The sequence below is a fragment of the Oryctolagus cuniculus genome, chromosome 1, assembly GCF_051225735.1.
Source record: "Oryctolagus cuniculus isolate XC-2025 breed Fujian yellow rabbit chromosome 1, ASM5122573v1, whole genome shotgun sequence".
Taxonomy (NCBI): domain Eukaryota; kingdom Metazoa; phylum Chordata; class Mammalia; order Lagomorpha; family Leporidae; genus Oryctolagus; species Oryctolagus cuniculus.
In genome coordinates, this window is record NC_142867.1 from 165,673,806 (window position 1) to 165,696,477 (window position 22,672).

Below are 22,672 nucleotides of genomic sequence, written 5' to 3' on the forward strand. Positions count from 1 at the left end.
AAATTCAATTTCAATAGCATAAATTGCTCCACTGTTGACCTTCTGCCTCTAAGTAAAAAATGCAATTCTTTGCATAATCAATTTTCAAGCTTTTCATACTCCAAGAAACTCTAAATTATTCATACTATGAAATCAGTTTAGAGGAATCTGAGCTGACATGAAATTCAATTATCTAATTAACAGATATATTGAAAGAAAACTTACAGTGGTACTAGGATAACAAGACTGAAAATAAGGAAAAAAAGTCACTTTTTTGTCTGTGTGCTTCAATACTATTTGAACCATTTTTAATAAAATGTGTTGTATTTAGCACTTGTGTGAAAATATTTAAACAAAAAAGTAAATAAGACACAGCAAGAAGAAAAGTTCAGTAAAGATGAAAGATAATCAGGTCAATTTCAAGAGGACTGACAGCAACATATAAAATTTTAAAATATTGGAGTTGGTGCTGTGACGTAGCAGGTAAAGCCACCACCTGCAGTGCCGGCATCTCATATGGGCGCCAGTTCAAGTCCTGGCTGCTCCACTTCCGATCCCGCTCTCTGCTATGGCTTGGGAAAGCAGTAGAAGATGGCCCAAGTCCTTGGGCCCCTGCACTCATGTGGGAGACCTGGAAGAGGCACCTGGCTCCTGGCTTTGAATTGGCACAGCTATGGCTGCTGTGGCCAACTGGGGAGTGAACCAGCAGATGGAAGACCTCTCTCTCTGCCTCTCCTCTCTCTGTGTAACTTTGACTTTCAAATAAATAAATAATCTTCAAAAAATATGAAAAAATAGGATAAAGCTTAAAAATGAATAGACAATATAAACAATTTAAAGAAAATAATATTATTATTAGCCACTATATGCTATAGCTACTGACTAGAATTGTTTAGAAAATATTTACGAGTAAATTAAAAGAAAACACAACAATCCACTGGCCAAAATAAAGTTTAGGAGTTGACTCACCTAATTAAAAATGATTTTTAGAGGTGAGCATTTGGCCTAGTAGTTAAACTCCCAGTTAACATACCTGCCCATATTGGAATAACTGGGCTCAATACCCAGCCGTGTCTGCTGACTACCTTTTTGCCATTGCAGACCCTGGTAGGCAGTGGTCATAGTGCAAGTAATGGGGTCTCTGTCATCCCTGTGGAGATCTAAATTTCCAGTTCCCTGCGTTAGCTGGCTCAAGTCCTGGCCGTGGCAGGCAATTAGGGAGTAAACCACAGATAAGAGCTGATTGTACGTCTCTCAAAAAGTAAGTTGTAGAATTATTCACCTGACCAATATTATTCTTCTCAAAACTCTAATTTTTATGAAATATACCTAAAAAAATCAGAATGACAGACTTAGAAATCAGTATCTTTCTTTAAGCTTGACAGATGGTTTATCTTTAATGTCTTCATAGTTTCTGACTTAGTAAACGGAAGGTATTACTGATCTAACTACCAGTGTCCCTGCACATCGGTGAAACAAGTTGTGGTCAGGTGATAGTCACTGGGAAAGCATAGCCACCTACAATCTTTCCCAACTACCTGCCAAATTGCCTAGAACCTCACAAGACACAGTGATTCCTTTCAACTAAATTCTCTGCCCATTCCAAAGAACGGTGGTTTATAATCTGAACTGGATGAGGGAGTTAACTCCTATGACTGTCATCTTAGTTACTCACCAGCTTCCCTGCAAAAACAGTGCTAGTCCTCATAAGGAAGAAAGTAAGACAATTTTGTTTTATGAGTAAGCTCTAGGCCAACAATGACAATGTTTGTTTCTTCTTGATCCACTATCATAAATCCTGGTGGATCATAAATCCTTGGGAAGAGTTGGGTGAAAGATCTAGTGAAGGAAAGAAGCAGGCACAAACTGCAATACACAGAGAGCTTTGAGCTTCCGAGGGCAAAAAAATCACACAGGCAGATGGCACATCAGGGGAGAAAGACATAAAAAGATTATGATAGTGAAGGAAGCAGGAAAAAATGCAGTTCTTATGCTATTCCTGTCTTAGTCTGTTTGGGCTGTTTTAACAAAATACCATAAACTGGACAGCTTACAAACAACAGAAGTGGATTTCTCTAATTCTGGTGGCTGGGAAATTCAAGATCAAGGCAGATTTGGTACCCACTTTCCAGTTCCTACACCACACCCTTTTGCTATGTCTTCACACGGTAGAAGGAACAAAGGGTCTCCGTTGGGTCTCCTTTTTTTTAATTTGCAAAGAAGAAAAAGAGCAAGAGAGAGAATTCCAATTCACTGGCCAACTCTCTTTACACCTACAACAGCAAAGTCAGTTTTGGGCTGAAGCTGGGAGCCCAAAATGCAATCCAAATATCCCAAGAAGATAGTAGGAACCCAATCACTTAAAATTTCACCACTGCCTCCCAGCGTCTGTATTAGCAGGAAGCAGGAGCCAGAAGCCAGGACCGGATATTAAATTCAGACACTCCAATATGGGAGATGGAGGGGCTTAACCACTGGCCAACACCTGTCCCTTAGGCCTCTTTTATAAAGGCTCTGATCCTATTCACGAGGGTTCCACTTCCAAAGTCTAGTCGTGTCCCAAAGGTAGCACGCCTAAACCATCATTTTGACGATGAGAATTTTCAACAAGGATTTTGCCCCCAAACACACACAGACACACACACACACATTCAGACTACAGCAACTCCTAAATAAAGCAGTTTTATTTTTCTTTATTTCATGACTTTCATATTTAACAGCTCTACCCACATGCTGTTTTATAAGAATAAAATGCACTGGAAAAGTAAAAAATTAAAATTCTACCACAAATTTTTGACAGTTTCCAAAGAAATAAAAAGATGAGGCCCTGTAAATACTAGCACCAATTTAGATAAATTACTTAGGTGAAGAATAGTATTACATTGGCAAGAACAAATGTTTTAAAACTAAGGACAAATTATGAAAGAGATGGATCACAAACTGTGGATGATTAATTTGGGGCTGAATTAATTATCAAGTTTAGGGGTAGGTTTTATTTTTTTAAGAAGGCCACTGAAGGCATGTCCACCAGTTGGAAAAACTTTTAAGTGATCCTTAAGGCAAGTTATCCAATGTGAGTATATGTAGGTTATATGTATAGCTCACTATGATATTAATCCAAATTACCAAACACTTATGAAGCCAACAAGTAAGTTTCAAAAATTATTCACTAAATATTTTTATTGCTTTTTCAGAATCATATCAATCAGTGTTTAGTCTTACATAATCAGTGGTTAAAAACTGTCTTAAATAAATCAACAGTTCTTGGGGCTAGCACTGTGGTGTAGAAGGTTAAGCCTCCACCTGCAGCACCATATTGGTGCCAGTTCAAGTCTTGGTTCCTCCACTTCCAACCCAGCTCCTTGCTAATGTGCCTGGGAAATTAGTGGAGGATGGCCCAAGTGCTTGGGCCCTGCCACCCACGTGGGAAACCTGAAAGAAGCTCCTGTCTCCTAGCTTTGGCTGGGCCCCGCCCTGCCTGTTGTAGCTATTGGGGAATGAACCAGCAGAGGAAAGATCTCTCTCTCTCTCCCTCCTTCTCTCTTTCTACCTCTGCCTTTCAAATATATAAATAAATCTTTTAAAAAAAATAGCAGTTCTTTCATTTCATATTCTATGAGGTACATGATTTTTAAAAATGAAACAATCTATTATTATATAATCCATGCTTGCTTATGGGACCATTGAGGCAGATGGTACAGCTTAACTAGGAGGGGGCAGAGGAACCTTTCTGATGTGAAAAAAATGTCCTACCTCCATCAGTCTACATGGATACAATCATCCCAAAGTACTCTGAAACGGATCAGTTAAGATCTGTGCATCTCACTGTAAATAAATTACAGCTCACTAAAAATTAAAGGCATATATTTCTTCTCTCTTTTATATACAAAACATTGATAGAAGGCAATTGCAACCTAAGATTAGATATTTTATTTTACAGTTTCCAGGTAAGTCACTCTGCAGTGTGTGAACATGTGTGTGTGTGTTCATGTGTATGTAGGAGGTAAGTGCTTTTCCTTCAGAAAACTGCAGCAGGGATTCATTAAGTTTCACGTGATGGCATGTGGCCTCAACAGCAAAATAAAACATTTGTGGAGTAATGACCAAAAATATAATGAAAAATAAGGATTATTCAAGTTATTGTTTTAACAGAAAACAAACTCTTTTAATGAAGCAAATAACTACAGAATTATTTTACTCTGCTCAATGGGAAAACTGATTAGAAGCAAAATCATTCAATTTACTTGCAATTGTATAAACTACTGAAATTAGATGTAATAATTGTTAATAAAAAGTGAGTTCTCTAAACATCAGAGTTACCAGTTTACAATTTGCAGTCAACTCCACTTTTAAAAATTCAGATGCTTCTCTTTTTGTACTAGCAATAAAATCTTTTTTATTAAACCAGTGGAGTTAATAAGACAAAGGAAATGAATTTAGATACTTACAAAAATAATGTAACCAATTTCTTTAGCAGCAGCAGAGTTAATTCCTGCTATTTAATTTTAATATTTTATATTGGAGCAAAAGTACTTAGGATTAAATCAGTGTTTCTATTTAGTTGTAAAATAAATTACAATAACCATCAAATTGATACAGATTCTATGCTATGACTTTGGGGATAGTTTCAATAATTTGTATAACAAAAATCATTTAAATTGCCACTCAAATGAGGATAAATTATTAATAAACTATGAAGTTTTATATGTGGCCAGAAACTCAAATTATCTAAGAATTTTCTTTAATAAATGTATTATCTTGAAAAAGGAGTTGGAGAAAATAGACTCATCAACTTAAGTAAGATGAACAGAAGCTGGAGAAAGTTCAAAAAAGAGTAATGTAAATTACCAAATGATTGGAAAATGGCTCAACAAAGGAAGCCTAAAATAATTTGAGTTAGTAGTGAGCAGAAGGCTGGGGTTGAAATTAATAATAGTCTTTATTCAAATAGATAAAGTAATACTACAAGAACAGAGACTTTCAGTGCTCTCTGCCCATTGAGAAAAGGATCCAAAAAGATAAGCTCAATTAGCAACTGGAAGGACTATGTTTAGCTACCAAGAAAAAAATTCCCTTTTATAATTTCAAGACTTTAAATCCTAATAACAAAGATGGCTATAAAATCTCTCTGAAAGTGTTTAGCCACAGTAGAAACAACCATACCAAGTCATTCTTGTAACACATATGTAGTGAACGATTTGCGTACCATGTCCCTACATGCTCACCCTTAGCATTTAATGTTTAAGAGCTTCTCATTTACAGCACCTATATTGATATGCCTGAGAGGTTTCTTGCCCTCCCTCGTACCATCTTTGCCTCTCTCCATCAGCCAACGATGCCAAGAAATGGCCTACTCCCAGAGGTATCACTCTGCCCTTGACAGATAGGGGTCAAAGTATAAGTTCTCTGGCTGCCTCACTCCTCTAGTGGGATAATTCTGAGATGTTTTCTAATTCCGGCTCTCAGATTCCTCCACTGTGATCTATCTCCAATTATCCACAGGTACATGTTTTCTAATAATAAAATCTGTACTAAATAAAGACCCTCCCTGACTCATTTTCTAAATATCCTACTGCTATTTCCAGGACCCACCTGCCAAACTACCTGTACTCAAATCTTTATTTCAGAGTAAACTTCTTTAGTGTTAAACTAAGGCAACATATATGCCATTTCCATGGAACACCTGTTATCTTATACACTTAATAGTCTCTTTAAATGGTTTCCCAATTTGCACTTAAATTTCGCAAAAAAAATTTTTAAGAGAAATGGAAAATTAATATCTTATAACTCTCATTATTAGAATACAACATTTAGGCCAGTGCCGTGGCTCAATAGGCTAATCCTCTGCCTATGGCACCAGCACCCCGGGTTCTAGTCCCAGTTGGGACGCCGGATTCTGTCCCGGTTGCTCCTCTTCCAGGCCAGCTCTCTTTTGTGGCCCGGGAAGGCAGTGGTGGATGGCTCAATGGCTTGGGCCCCTGCACCTGCCTGGGAGACCAGGAGGAAGCACCTGGCTCCTGGCTTCGGATTGGCATAGCACCAGCTGTGGCGGCCATTAGGGGAGTGAACCAATGGAAGGAAGACCTTTTTCTGTCTCTCTCTCTCACTGTCTATAACTCTCTCTCTGTCTAACTCTGCCTGTCAAAAAATAAAAAATAGAGACACATTTAAAAGTAAACAAATATTTACTACTAGCCACTGTTGTTGCCTAATCTGCTTCTTCATCTAAATTCTGTTCTTCAAATGTGCAATGCATGTATGGGGGGGGATGATGAGAAAGTATTTATGAGATATTACAGATAGGTTACATCACACTGACCTAGTTGACTGCTCCAAATAAGTGAGGTAGAAAAGAAGAGTGAATAATTTCCCTTTTCTGTGAGGTAATGTGTTCTTTATTTAAAAAAAAAGATTTATTTATTTATTTATTTGAAAGTCAGAGCTGTACACAGAGAGAAGGAGAGGCAGAGAAAGAGAGAGAGAGAGAGGTCTTCCATCCGCTGGTTCACTCCCCAATTGGCCGAAACGGTCAGAGCTGTGTCAATCAGAAGCCAGGAGCTTCTTCCATGTCTCCTGCACGGGTGCAGGGGCCCAAGGACTTGGACCATCTTCTACTGCTTTCCCAGGCCATAGCAGCAGAGAACTGGATAGGAATTGGAGCAGCTGGGACTTAAACTGGCAGTCATACGGGATGCCAGCACTGCAGGCTGTGGCTTTACCTACTACACCACAGTGCCAGCCCCTAATGTATTCTCTTTTTTTTATTTTTATTTTTTAGAAAAGATGTATTTATTTTATCTGAAATGCAGAGTTAAAAGAAGGAGAGGCAGAGGAACAGAGAGAGAGAGAAAGAGCTTCCATCTGCTGATTCACTCCTCCAAATGGCCACAATGGCCAGGGCTGGGTCAGACCAAAGTCAGGTGCCAGGAGCTTCATGTCTCTCCACTATGGATGCAGGGATTCAAGCACTTTAACCATCTTCTGCTGCTTTGCCAGGCACCTTAGCAGAGAGCTGGATTGGAAGCAGAGCAGCTGGCACTCGAATTAGTGCCCATATAGGATGCCTGCATTGCAGGCCAGCCCAAGTTAATATATTCTTAAAGCTCTTTCTTAGTCACTTTAAGTTCATATTATCATTTTAGGCCACAAAAAGTCACTTATATCTCCAATGGAATGCACAGTCCACATTTCAGAAAATACCAACGTACCAAATAGGTAACACTGGGAAAGTGAATTCACAATCATTAGAGATCTCTCAAGATATTTTTGATCCCTGAATATGAGAGAATTTCGACATGTTAATGCAAACATCAAATTAAAAGATAAAATTTACAAATTTTATTTCTCAACGTAAGTTCCATTAAGGTCTAGATACTTTCATAAGCAATGATATCAGTCATGAGTCTACCCCCTGAAGAACTGAGGGTCCTGGGGCTGGTGCTGTTGCCCAGTGACTACTGATGCCCAGTAGACACTTGCAAGGCCAGCATGCTATTTCAGAATGCTGGGTTGAGTCCCAGCGTTCCGCTTCTGATGTAGCTCACTGTTGACACATCTGGCAAAACAGCAGAAGATGACCCCTGCCAGCCTTGTAGGAGACCCACATGGAGTTCCAGGAGAAGCGCTCTCTGGTGATGCTCTCAGATGAAATTTTCTGCTAAAGATCTGGCTGACTTTCTAAACATACCTTCTTAAATGCATTTGCCCCGGCTGGCACCGCAGCTCAATAGGCTAATCCTTCACCTGTGGCGCTGGCACACTGGGTTCTAGTCCCAGTCGGGGCACTGGATTCTGTCCCGGTTCCCCCTCTTCCAGGCCAGCTCTCTGCTGTGGCCCGGGAGTGCAGTGGAAGATGGCCCAAGTGCTTGGGCCCTGCACCCCATGGGAGACCAGAAGAAGCACCTGGCTCCTGGCTTCGGATCAGCATGGTGCGCCGGCCGCAGTGGCCACTGGAGGGTGAACCAATGGCAAAAGGAAGACCTTTCTCTCTGTCTCTGTTTCTCTCACTGTCCACTCTGCCTGTCAAAAAAAAAAAAAAATGAATTTGCCCCTCCAGTAACCCTCCAGTAAGTTAATAAGCAAAATGACTCGAGCATCCCAAAAAACTACTGACTTGACTTTTACTCTTGACCCTTGAGTTTTTCCTTTGACTGAACCACTTTCATCCCTTGGTGGCCATTCTTGGGATTGTGCTTTGTCTTCAGGATTGTACTGGTAAAGCCGGGTTTCATCTTGTGCTACAGTTTTTCAAGGAAATGCTTCAGGATATTGATCCCACTTGTTTAAAATTTCCATTGAACAGTCTTCTCTTGGCTGTAAGCTGATCTGAATACATTTTTAGTACCCACCAAGCAGAAAGTTTGATCCATTTTAATTTTTCACTCAGAATTATGAACGTTAAATCAATTGAGATGTCTATGGTGTTGGCTATTGTTTCTGCTATAAATCATCAGCCCTCTTCAATTAGGGCACAGACAAGATTAATTGATCCTCACGAACTGATGAGGGTGGTCTGCCACTGCAGGCTTCATCTTCAATATCATTTTATCCCTTCCTCAAACAAGTTAGCCATTTGCAAATTATTGATTTCTGGACATTATTCCCACACATTTTTCATAAAGCATCAAAGATTCCACCATTCTTCCACCTAAGCTTCACCATCAATTTGATATTTGTTTTTGCTTCAATTTTAGCAGAATTTATGTTGCTCTAATAGGAGCCCTTTTCAAACTGATGTCTTATGCTCAGTGTGTCAAACCATCCTGTTTGGACATGCTATGAACAAGTCAGAACAAGTTTCTCTTGGCACACAAACATTTGAGATCCATGCCTAGTTTTTTTTTTTTTTTTTCCCAGCATCAACATTTTATTCTTCAGAGGATAGCGTGAACACAGTCCTCCACTACACAAATTATGCAATTGATTTTTTCACATTTGGGGAAATCGCAGAGGTCAGTACATCCAAAGTACAATGGCTAAGTGGCACCCTGGGAAAACCACCTAGCCAGGTAAGTATTCCCAATAACTTTTTGAAGACTCTTCGTGGTTTAAGAAAATTCTTAGACCTTTAGGAAGGCCAGTATTGTGGTGCCAGCATCCCATATCATAGCACTGGTTTGATTCCTGGCTGCCCTGCTTCAGATCCAGCTCCCAGCTACTGCACCTGGGGGCACAGCAGAAGATGAACCGAGTGTTTGGGTTCCTCTCACTCACTTGGATGACCCAGATGGAGTTCCAAGATCCTGGCTTTGGCCTGGTTGGCCCTGGTTGTTACAGCCATTGTGGGGGGTGAACCAGTAGATGGCAGATCTCTGTCTCTCCCTCCCTGTCACTCCGCCTTCCAAATAAATAAAAATAAATCTTTTTTAAAAAGAGTTAGGAACTCTATTCCTAATTTCTTGTGTGACTGCAGCCAAGTCAATTCACTTCTCCAGGACCCAGATCCCTCAACTTAAATTATGTTAGTCAAAAGAGATAGGTGTTTTCTCCTCTGTGCTCTTGGTCCCCTTAGAGATAAAGGGTATACAGAAAGGTGAAATTCTGGATTTCCTAGTATCATTCTTTGAAAGACATGCTGTGACGATCAGTTTTGCATATAGGCTTAATTGCTAGAAGAAAATGGAGAAATAAGTGAGAAACAGAAGTGGGGAGGTAAAAGGAAAAGATGCTGGGAAGGAGAACAAGGAAGGGAAGGGAAGGGGTGGAGGAAGGGAAGGGAAAAGAATCACACACTAGGATAACTATCACTAGAGAAACAACAAGTACTGACAAGGATGTAGAAAAACTGTAACTCTTGTGCACTGTTACTGGGGATATAAAACCATGCAGCCATAATGGAAAACAGTATGGTGGTTCCCTCAAAAATTTAAAAACACAATTATTGTATAATTCAGCAACTCTATTATGGGTATATATCAAAATGAATTTTTTTTTTTTGACAGGCAGAGTGGACAGTGAGAGAGAGAGAGAGAGAGAGAGAGAGAAAGGTCTTCCTTTTGCCGTTGGTTCACCCTCCAATGGCTGCTGCGGCCGGCGCATTGCGCTGATCCGAACCCAGGAGCCAGGTGCTTTTCCTGGTCTCCCATGCAGGTGCAGGGCCCAAGTACTTGGGCCATCCTCCACTGCACTCCCTGGCCACAGCAGAGAGCTGGCCTGGAAGAGGGGCAACCGGGACAGAATCCGGCGCCCCAACCAGGACTAGAACCCGGTGTGCCGGCGCCGCAAGGCGGAGGATTAACCTATTGAGCCACAGCGCCGGCCTCAAAATAAATTTAAAGCAAGGTCTCAAAGAAATAGCTGTGACACCCATGTTCATAAACATTATTCAAAATAATGTAAAGGGGGAAGAAACTCAAATGTCCATTGATGGATGAATGGATGAAAAAAACATGGCATATTCAAACAATAGAATATTATTGAGCATTTAAAAGGAAGGAGGATATAAGTGACACTGTAACATGAAAGAACATTGAGGACATTAAGCTTAATGAAGTAAACCAACCACAAAAAGACAAATGCTGTATGATTTCATTTATATGAGTAATTAAGAGTGAAATTCATAGACACAACAAGTAAAAAAATAGTTACTGTGGAAATGGGAAATTCTAATATATATGAGTTTGTTTACAAGATAAAAGAAGTTCCAGATCACAATGATATGAATGTATTTAACACTACTGAATCATAAGCTTAAAAATGGCAAAGATGATAAATTTATATTATATGTATATTACCACAATTTTTAAAAATTCAGGTTTTAAAAAAATGGGACCAGGTGACATTTCAGAGCTCTTCCAGCATGTTAGTCTTTAAATAACATTAACAATAATTACATAATTTATCAGTCATGACACAAGGTTCATGAACAAAATTATAACAATTTATTCCATAAATATTTGCCTTATGTGTACAATGACCACTAATTTTTATCATCCAAATAATGAGCTTTAGTTACAAACACTCATTTCTCTACATGTTCTCTAAAGCAGTGCCTAAATGTTGGAAAACTTATGGCCAGAGAGAAAGATTACTATTAATACTGTTCTAAACCTGTCACTTCCACTTTTGAAGGCCATTAACTAACCGTATTCTGATTGCTATGGTGTTTAAATAGATATTTGGAGATTATATATATTTATGTGATATATATGAGTAAAGCTTTTTTATTCAAGGAAGGAAAATGATCAAAAATCTTTGGCAACTACCAAACTAAGATTACTTACTATAGTATAACTTTTCAGGAACACAATATAATTTATGCACAATAAAGTCCCCTTATTTAAGTATACAGTTTGATGAGTTTTGACTATATATATATATATATATATAAAATACATATTCATTATATTATATATATTTGTATATAAAAAACCTTACTCATAAATTGTATATGTTCCATCATTATATTATATATATTTGTATATAATAAAAAACCTTACTCATAAATTGTATATATGTTCCACCATTATATTATATATAGTTGTATATAATAAAAAATCTTACTCCTAAATTGTATATATGTTCCATCATTATATTATATATATTTGTATATAATAAAAAACCTTGCTCATAGATTGTATATATGTTCCATCATATTAACAGAGGTACACTTTTATAAAACATATAAACCTCTTCCCTCAGAACTCATTTATACATGTGATATATACTCATATAATTTTTAATATTTTAGTTATACTTTATGTCTTAAGGTAAAAATGTATGAATAGAAATTCTGAGATTAACATTCCCATACTCCAATAAATCTTGTACAAACCTGGAGTGCAGACTCTTCACTTTAGAGAATCAGTGATCACTTACATATTCAAAAATTAGGGTATTTGAAAAACAGAGTATGTGTGTTCATGTATTTATTTAACATTAACCACCTAACTAAAGTATTTTCAATTGCAATTAATTTAGAAGGCAATTTAGTCATTACGTACTGCACTCATTAATTCATTAATTCAACATTCATTTGCTAAGCATCTATTAGGCACCAGACATAAAAGCATGTGTTCAGTTAGACAATATGGGCATAAAAGGAGATGTGATCACTGGATCATCAATTTATGTGATAGAGTTTTTGGGAAAAAATACTAGTGGGAGCCAGCACTGGGTGCAGCAGATAAAGCCGCAGCCTGCAGTGCCTGCAACCCATATGGGTGCTGGTTCAAGTCCTGGCTGCTCCATTTCTGATCCAGCTCTCTGCCATGGCCTGGGAAAGCAGTAGAGGATGGCCCAAGTCCTGGGGCCCCTGGACCCACGTGAGAGACCCAGAGGAAGCTCCTGGCTCCTGGCTGAGGATCGGCACAGCTCCAGCCATTGCAGCCAATTGGGGAGTGAACCAGTGGATGGAAGACCTCTCTCTCTCTCTCTCTCTCTCTCTCCCTCTGCCTCCCCTTCTCTCTGTGTGTAACTCTTTCAAATAAATAAAATGAATCTTAAAAAAGAACTAGTTACATAATTCATTTAAAATCATCATAAAGAAACAATCTTTGAAGGAAAGACACACCTGGCTAGAAGACGGTTTAACAGGGTAACTTAATCTAGTTGTGGAGGCCAGGTAGGCTTCCCTAGTACTGTGAATGCTAATGTCTAGTATTCAATAAAATAGTATAAAACATATAAAACCAAACTGAGACCGATACAAACAATGGCACTCTGTGGCCAACCAGGACTGTGAAGCTTCTTTTGTATTTAATCTGCCTTGATCATGTTCATATTAAGGCTGGTTTTGCCTTTCCTTATTAGTCTAGGAAAATTAAAGTATTTCAACCCACCAGCAAAGAGGTCATAACCATTAAGTGCAAATCCACTGAAACCGAGTGGCATTCTCAATTACAATGTGGATATCCAGATAATGTACAATCTCTTCATGGCTTCAACACAAAGATTATCTAAACGAACACACACATCTAGACACACACAGGGGATACCTCAAAACACATCCATGGAACACACTTTGAGAATCACTAGTCTAAGCAACCATTTCCCTATCTTCAATTCCTAACAGAGCCTCTGAAATGTAAGTCAGCAATTTGTCCCTATATCTGTGAAATACTTTGCCACATACAAGGCACCTTTTTCACAGATTTTATCATCTGCTTCTTATAACAATTCCAGACAAATTATTTCTATTTCTAAAGATAAGGAAACTAACACACTGGGTGTCGCTTCTCCAAGATACTATCTCCTCCAGGAATTTTCCTCAATCATCCTCCCTGCAACCACCTGACTCATGTCAAGTTACATTACTTATTCTTCTTCTGTGTTCCCACATCCCCATATGTGTACTTTCAGCACTGCCATTCTCAATGTCATCTTCTGTTTACCTGTCAGCCTCTTTGACCAAACTTTAAAGTTCATTACATTCTAGTACCAAGCAAATTTCATGGCACACAACAGATTCTGGACCAGAATTTGCCAAATAAGCCTTGTAATACAATTCTGGAAAGTGAAGCTCGGGGAGGCTACCCTGACTTGCTAACTGGCATACAGGTTATAAGTGAGAAACTGGAATTCCATCCAATTCACTCACATCCCCTTACAACAATTTAAGTCTCATATTATTTCTGCTTCGTAGAAATCAGCAGAACAACAATCACATTTTTCTAAAACTAACATCAGATACTATCAACCAAAACAAGGTAGAAATAGAATTAACTCAAATATTAAAAAAATCTTCCACGCATGAAATAATTCATATGTGAAATAATTGCCTACTGATATCTAAGACAATTATTTGAGAATCATCTAATTAGCATTGCCAGTAACCTATTTTTACACTAAGCAGTTAAAGGCTTTGCTTTTTACACTGGATTCTCTAGGTCTTTCCCCTGCCCTGGAATTCCTCAACTTCTCTCTTCTTTTGCTTTGCTATTTTTAATTTCCAATTGAAAAAATTAGCTAAAGAAATACTCAATTTTTATGAAGTTTATTTATGAAATTACTGAGTAAAATTAAGAGTAATTGTTTCAAATATTGTAACTGCCAATGAACCTATAAGCAACTAACACATCTGCATACCTCAAAATCTTAAACATCAGTACAAAACAGAAAGATTTTAAAAACCCTCAAATTATTGATTAAAAGGCTTTTCATAGAACAATTATATTAAGAATGATAAACAAGACTGTAATCAGTGGTCTTTCAATCCCATAAAAATTCCAAATATTATTATTTTGGGGGAACTAAAGCTTAGGTTTATTAAACATAGCATTATTAAACATTTCCACTTTCTAAGAACTTCAGAAATCATTTTGTTCTAACATTTCATTCTATACATATTACAGGCTGGTCTTCAAAAAAAAAGAAATTGATGTTAGTCTATTATTTAATTTTGCTAGTGATAAGATATGAAGTTATCTTGATACTCACAAATGTTACAATACCTCTTTAAACCTAATTATATTAATGAGCATTTTGATTTAAAATTCTCCTTTCCTTCTAACATTTGAAGTGTTCCTCTCATAAAATATATATGTATAATTTTTCATATTTAATTTATCTTCTGTAATCCTATTATTAAAAAAAACACCCTGAAACTAGTCATTTTAAAATGCATGCATTTAACAGGATCTAAAGCAATCAATACTTAATAACCCCAAAACACCAAGTTATAAAAAGGAGACAGAGATAACAATCACGGCCTTAGATAAATATGTGGATATCTGAGAAACAGGCTTGACTAACAAAGAGCAGAAACAAAAAGCTTTGTATATTACCATTTTCAGTTCTGAGTTTTATTTTTAAATCACTTGTTTTCTTTGTTAGCATTACACTTTACAGAAGTAAGGCATAACTTTTTTAAAAATACGACTGCAAAAAGATGAAAAATCACATAATGCACTTAACTTAAACACCTGTATTCTACCTTCTCTGGCATCCAATAACAAATGTGTTCTTTATGTAAGCTTAACTAAATTGATTTGATGAACCTTGTTTTCCTCAGAGGTTGTTGTAGAAATTGTTGTATGGGACTGAAACTACCGGGATATGTATCGCTAGTAATTAAAACAAAAAGTCACAAATATTGGCTATCAAGTTAAGGACCTCATTTCTAACTTTTAATATTTTCCTCTTAAGAAGAATTTAATTTGCATTTTCTAACAGTTTTTCATAGTAGTCCTCAGTTGTACACAAATTATACACATCTCTTTTAAAAATAATCCTTATGAGTGCCAAAAAGTTTTTCTTGATTTTTTCTCTAGACATTTTTTAACATTGATTTGTCTAGGTGAGACAAAAGCAATTTGGGATGTTATTTTGAAAACTTTTTTTTTTTAAAGATTTACTTTATTTATTTGGAAGTCAGAGTTACAGAAAGAGAGAGATGGAGAGAAAGACAGAGAGAGAGAGGTCTTCCATCCTTTGGTTTACTCCCCAAATGGCTGCAACAACTGGGGCCATGCTAAAGCCAGAAGCTTCATCCGGGTCTCCCACATGAGTGTAGGGGCCCAAGCCATCCTCTGCTGCACTCCCAGGCAAATTAGTTGGGAACTGGATTGGAAGTGGAGCAGTCAGGACTCAAATCAGTGCCCATATGGAATGCTGGCACTGCAAGCGGTGATTTTATCCACTATCCTGCCAACCCGGCTCCCTTGAGGAACTCTTGATGGTTACAATATGCATAAGGCAAATTTCCAAGTTTCATTTATTAAAAGATAAAATATCAAATAAGTATTCATATTGAACAAAATATTAGTAGCTAAAATTTTCACGTAATGAAAAAAGGTAAAGTAACACCATTTTAATTTTTTTTATTTGACAGGTAGAGTTATAGACAGTGAGAGAGAGACAGAGAGAAAGGTCTTCCTTCTATTGGTTCACTCCCCAAATGGCCGCAATGGCCAGAGCTGGGCCGATCCAAGGCAGGGATCCAGGAGTTTCTTCCTGGTCTCCCGTGCGCGTGCAGGGGCCCAAGCACTTGGGCCATCCTCCACTGCCTTCCTGGGCCACAGCAGAGAGCTGGACTGGAAGAGGAGCAACCAGGACTAGAACCCGGTGCCCATATGGGATGCCAGCACCGCAGGCAGAGGATTAACCTAGTGTGCCACAGCACCGGCCCCAACACCATTTATTTTAAAATGTTTTTCTTTTAATATAATTTTAGACTTTTTGAAAATTTATAAGAATTATACATAATATTTCCAGGTATTCTGTCCTCAGATTACCTGCCTGCCAACATCCCACTATATTTTGTCCCATTGTCCCTTTTTTCCTTTCTTCACGGGTCTATATTTACTGATATTCATAGTTACAGTCTGAGTTTAAATAGGGTATAGGGAGTCTAAGGCTTGAGTTGTTTTGCTTGTTTTCTTGCCCAAATACTCTTTATATTCTGGGTGCTCTTGTTGGCTTCACTACTTTTACTTGTGGGGCTTCTCAGTAATGCAAGGTGATTGACAGAGCTAAAATTAATCCTCCTTGACATAAAGTATATTATGTTCTTTGTCATGGGACTGCCATGGTTAGTACTGCTATAGCAGGAAGCTTAATACCACTTAACAGTTTATCTTGTTAAAATCCATCTGACTGCTTTATCTCTGGGGTAGAGCTTAAGAGCTTGGCTTCAAAAGGCAGATAAGTTTGACTCTAGGCTTTAAAAAAAAAATGACTGAAAAAAAGTATCAGTTAAACACCAGATATAAGACTTAGCACTTACTATCAGGTAGTAAGAACAGAGGGTGGGTCTTCTTTTTTTCCTAAGATTTATTTAATATGAAAGTCAGAGTTACATAGAGAGAGAAGGAGAGGCAGAGAGAGAGAGAGAGGTCTTCCATTCACTGGTTCACTCCCCAGTTGACCGCAATGGCTGGAGCTGCGCTGATTCAAAATCAGGAGCCAGGAGCTTCTTCCAGGTCTCCACGTGGGTGCTTGGGCCATCTTGTACTGCTTTCCCAGGCCATAAAAGAGAGTTGGATCAGAAGTGGAGAAGCCAGGACTTGAACCGGCGCCCATTTGGGATGCGGGCACTGCAGGCAGCAGCTTTTACCCGCTATACCACAGTGTCACCCTAGAGGGTGGTTCTGATTAGCTTTAACTAGTAAGTGTACCAGTTCATAAAGACTCCAGAAAAATGAACCCTCAGAGCTTTCTTAGAAATGGTTTTTACTGATAGCAACACAAACCTTTAAAAACAATAAAATGTTAAAGCATGTATATTTCTAAAATCTGCCCTCAGTAGAAGGAATGACTGATTGATCATTTTTGTGGATAGAAAAGATATCTATTATGTGTTCCCTGAAATTCAGCTTTGGCCATGCTGGTTTAATAGAAGTATAGTACCTGGATTTTGGTCAACAAATCATCTGGCTACCAATGGATCCAAGAAAAGAAATGATTCTCAAACTGTGTTCCAAATATTCCTAGAAGTTTCACAAAGGCATAGCAGGAGCTACTAGCAGCAAGAAGCTGAATAGGCAAGATCCACGTCCTTTCTCCACACACACACAATAATTCAGTCAGAGCATCTCAGTTTTTGAATTATTTAGTACATTTCTCCAAAGCATACCAAGTACTTGCCTTGTATTTACTGGTTCTATGAAAGAAATGCAAAAACAGAATAATCTGCTAAACAGATATACAAATACACCCCACTCCTGGGAAAGAAATAAAATATCAACTCCACAAAATCCCACACGTTCATTTTGTCAGGACTGGCTCTGAGTATACTTCTCAAATACAAGAACAAGCTGAAGCTGTCAAGGCCAAATAACATTCTGCAAAGCAAATATTTAAGTCCTTTGAGCCCGTTTCCTTATTTGAAAAGAAGAACAATACCACCTACTTCTTAAGTTTTAGAAATACTGAGCCATGCATGCGTTAAGCACTGGGACTGGCAAACGGTAGGTGCTCACTAGATGGCAGCCTCTGTTATTTCATTTTAACTAGACTTTGGCCAAAAGTGACAAGTTCAAAATTATGACCATTACTGAAAATTTTAATTGTTTAGTTACAGACTGAAACAGGACTTAAGGGTCAAGACACCACGATTCCTAACCTATCCCCCCAACACTCCTGCGTTGCCCCCACAACTCTCACCACTGAATCTAAGAGATGAGGATGTAAGCAGTCAGATGAGCTGGTGGGTTGTTAGGCTAGTTGGAAGACAGGCCCCTTACCTGCACTTAGTTTTACCAAAGCTAGACAGGATTGTAATCCCTGCCTTCTGATTAGCTGTTATTCTGCTCCTCCCCTGATTGGTTAAATCTAGCTTTGATTTTCAGAAAGGGCCAATCAGAGAGAGCCACTTCATGTTAATAAGGGGCAGACACTGAATGCTGCAGGTTTCTTGCTGTCAGTAAATCTTGCTTTGCTCACTGTCCCTGTCGATGTGGAAATTCTCCTTGTATGTGAGACAAGAAGTGACACTGCCCTCATCCTCATTCTGCTGCAACAAATGCTCCAATTGGATTCTTCTGCCCTTTCAACAATGCCCCTTCAGCTCCACAAACTACCAGTCTTTATGCCAAGTCTGTATATACTCACTTCCTTTAAAAAAAAAAAAAGAAACACTTTTATTTTACCCCCTTATAGTTGTAACTATTCCTCAATCTTAGTTTAAAAGTCACTCCCTCTGGGAAAACCTCTTTGACCAACCCCTACCATAAATAACAATTTGATTTGGTCATTGAGTTTCCCTTGCAGAAACAGATGGCAAAATGGCTTAGCTATGTTAGACTGCATGTGTATTTTTTTTTTTACAAAGAATTTCCCTGATTTGCTTTGGCATGAGAGAAGGTGTTATCATTTGTCTCCACCAAAACTCATGTTGAGGCTTGGTCCCCAAAGTAACAGTGTCAATAGGTGCTGGGGCCTCTAAGAGGGGTCAATGTGTTTCTCACAGAGTGAGTTCTTGCTCTGGAGGGACTGTACGGGTTACTTCGAATGTAGACTGGTACAAAGTGAGCCTGGCACTTTCTTCTTGTTCTCTCTGAAACAGGTGCTCTTCCACAGATAAGCCCTCACCATTCTCCCATGTGCTCCCATCACAAGATGCCAACCACCAAGCGTCCTTACCAGAAAGAGATGTGAGTGCCATGCTCCTGGACCTACAGAACTGTGAGCTAAATACATTTCTTTTCTTTATAAAGTACATAGCCCCTGACATTTTTTTTAAAAGATTTATTTTATTTATTTGAGAGGTAGAGTTACAGACAGAGGGAGAGACAGAGAGAAAGGTCTTCCATCCACTGGTTCACTCCCCAAATGGCCGCAACAGCTGGAGCTGCGCTGATCTGAAGCCAAGAGTCAGATGCTTCTTCCCAGTCTCTCATGCTGGTGCAGGGGCCCAAGGACTTGGGCCATCTTCTACTGCTTTCCCAGGCCACAGCAGAGAGCTGGATCAGAAGAGGAGCAGCCAGACTAGAACCAACACCCATATGGGATGCTGGTGCCACAGGTAGAGGATTAACCTGCGCCACAGCTCCAGTCCCCTCTGGCATTTTTTAATAGCAAACGAAATGGACCAAGACAATAGGTGCTCTGTTTAAAATATGTTCCAAGGGGCCAGAGCTGTGGTAGCAGGTAAAGCCGCTGCCTGCAGTGCTGGCATCCCACATGGGCACTGGTTTGAGTTCTAGCTGCTGTTCTTCTGATCCAGCTCTCTGGGATGGCCTAGGAAAGCCATGGATCTCCATGGGAAACCTGAAGAAGTTCCAAGTTCCTGCCTTTGGATCAGCACAGCTCTGGCTATTGCAGCCATCTGGGGAGTGAACCAGCAGATGGAAGACCTCCCTCTTTCTCTCTCTCTCTCTCTCTCTCTCTCTGCCACTGCCTTGCAAATAAATAAATCTTTAAAAAATAAAAAAAGTTCCAAATTGTTTGAATTATATGTAAACAAAAGTTCCAGTTGCCCTAAAAGTTTCCATTTTCTACTCATGTAGAAATTTTTATAGGACAAATTAAACTTTGCAAACTAAAAAACAGTACCACCATTAAAGTCCATGGCTTGGTAACCAAGTTAGATATTTAATGGAAACAAATTATAATCTCTAAAACAAAAATGTGGAATCAAGTAAAAGAAGTCTATATAAGCTTTTGCAAAGTAAGTGCTTTGTAAGACATTTTCTTCAACACAATTCTGGGAAGCCTCTTGGAATAGATGAACTAAATAAATAGTTTAAACCTCTTCTAATGATATCAAACTGCAATCAGGCCAGCTATGATATTAATATACAAGGATACTTCAAAAAGTACATGGAAAATCTGTATTATGAAAAAACTATCCATGTGTTTCAAAAGTTCTTAGCACCAAAATTACCTTTTAACTACATTTTAATATTACTTTTTGAAGTATCTTTATATTGCTTTCTACCTTTATTTCATACAGTCTTCAACAAGAATGCCACATTTAATCCAAAATTATTTTAAATCATGAGATGAATATATACTACTGGAGGCATTCCTGACAGCTATGACTTGAGTGTGTTCCCTGAAATTCATGTTTTAGAAACTTAATCCCCAAAGCAATGCTGTTGACAGTGGGGATTGTTAAGTGATGTTTAGGTCAGCCATACTGCCTTCATGAATTGATTAATGTTATTATCATGGAAGCAGACCTCTTATTAAAACAAGTTAGGTAGTGTTTTTGCTCTTGCGCTGCCTTGCTCACGTTCTTCCATGAGATGACACAGCAGAAAACCTTCACCACATGATCACACCTTGACATTGGGCTTCCCAACCTCCCAAACTGTGAGAAATGAATTTCTTTTCAAGTTGATGGTACTTTGCTATACAAAGCAGACTAAGACACTGATCTGTACTGAGAATCTTCTGGCATTTTCTCTAATCAGTATGCTGACCACAATGTCAATCTATGGTGGAAGATATCAATACAACCTCTGCAAGTCAAATCAAGTTGGTGTCAGTTCTTTTTATTTTATTTTATTTTATTTTATTTTATTTTATTTTTTGACAGGCAGAGTGGACAGTGAGAGAGAGAGACAGAGAGAAAGGTCTTCCTTTGCCATTGGTTCACCCTCCAATGGCCACCGCGGCCGGCGTGCTGCAGCCGGTGCACCGCGCTGATCCGATGGCAGGAGCCAGGTACTTATCCTGGTCTCCCATGGGGTGCAGGGCCCAAGCACTTGGGCCATCCTCCACTGTACTCCTGGGCAATAGCAGAGAGCTGGCCTGGAAGAGGGGCCACTGGGACAGAATCCGGCGCCCCGACTGGGACTAGAACCTGGTGTGCCGGCTCCACAAGGCAGAGGATTAGCCTAGTGAGCCGTGGCGCCGGCAGTGTCAGTTCTGATCTAGAGTTTGAGCCCTCCTGACTCATAACCTAGTTCAATGAAAGGAAGGAACTCAAGTGCTTATGAAGTAAAGAAAATAAAACCTACAACGGTATTAAGACTACCATACAGGGAATAAGTGATTTGAAACAAAGACAGATGGTTGGGGCCATTGCTGTGGTATAGCAGATTAAGTGTCTATGATACCAGAATCCCATACAGATGCATCCCAGCTACTCCACTTCCAATCCAACTCCCTGCTAATGGCTTGGGAAAGCAGCTGAAGTAGGCCTAAGTCCTTGGGCAACTACATCCACGTGGGACACCCAGAAAAGGCTTCTAGATTCTGGCTTCAGATTGCGACCATTTGGAGAGTGAATCAGCAAATCAAAGACCTCTCTTTACCTATCTCCCTGCCCTCCCTCCATAACTCTGCCTCTCAAATAAATATATAAATCTTAAAAAAAAACTAAAATGTAACAGATGATCAAATGCCCAATGTTAAAGGAGAGGGATCAATGCTCTCATCAAAAAAGAAAAAAGAAAAAAATCACTTTCTATTAGAATATCAGAAAATACTACTACTACTAATAATAATAGTAATAATAATGAAGATGAAAATAATACTTACCCCTCCATATATGTGGGGTTTACTTCTGTGGATTCAACCAATCTCATATTAAAAATATTAAAAAAGAAATTATATTCATACAGAACATGCCCTGTTTTTAATCATTATTCCCTAAATAATATAGCATAACTACTATTTACATAGCATTATTATCAGTTTATATTAGCTAGTAAAAATAATTTAGAGATGATTAAAATAACTTAATGTGTAAGAGAAGATGTGTACAGGCTAACTGCAAATCCCACACCATTTTCATCAAAGGACTTCAGTATCTGCAGATGTTGGTATCTTTGGGATTTTAGAATAAATGCCCCACGAACACTGAAGGATGACTGTGACAGTAGAAAAATAGATAAATAAATTTATTAAAGGTTTATTATAATCATTTACTACATAAATTAATTAATTAATACATCATTTGGCTTTTTAGCTATATATGACCTATTTATTATTAGCCCTACTTTACAGATAAGGAAATTAAGCCTGAAAAAAGTTAATAATTCTCCCACAGTCATCAAACTAGACAGAGCTTGAGTCAGGACTTTCACTCATGCTTTTCAACTATAAAGTATATTCTCTTCATCTCACCCAAATATATTTTCTTGAAAAAGTAGCACTCAAAATTCCTAAAAAGGGAAGCCCATAAACCATGGAAGAAGAGAGGTATGACAGTCAATAGTATCTAGTGGCAAAGAAAAATCCAGGAAGAGTCTAAAAGAATATTGTTGGATTTGGCTTCTCCAAAGTTATATGGCTTGTCAGTATTTATTGACAGTATCTATTTTTATTAGGAATAGAAATTAGTACAACAAAAGGGGAAGATATG

General features: G+C 38.5%; 1 protein-coding gene and 1 pseudogene across 7 annotated transcripts in view; both read right to left on the minus strand.

Moving 5' to 3' along the window:
• Nucleotides 1-22,672, minus strand: part of RFX3 (regulatory factor X3) — a 337,813-nt gene that overhangs the window by 167,699 nt on the left and 147,442 nt on the right. The window lies entirely within an intron of this gene.
• LOC127485352 (U1 spliceosomal RNA) lies at nucleotides 8,854-8,995 on the minus strand (annotated as a pseudogene).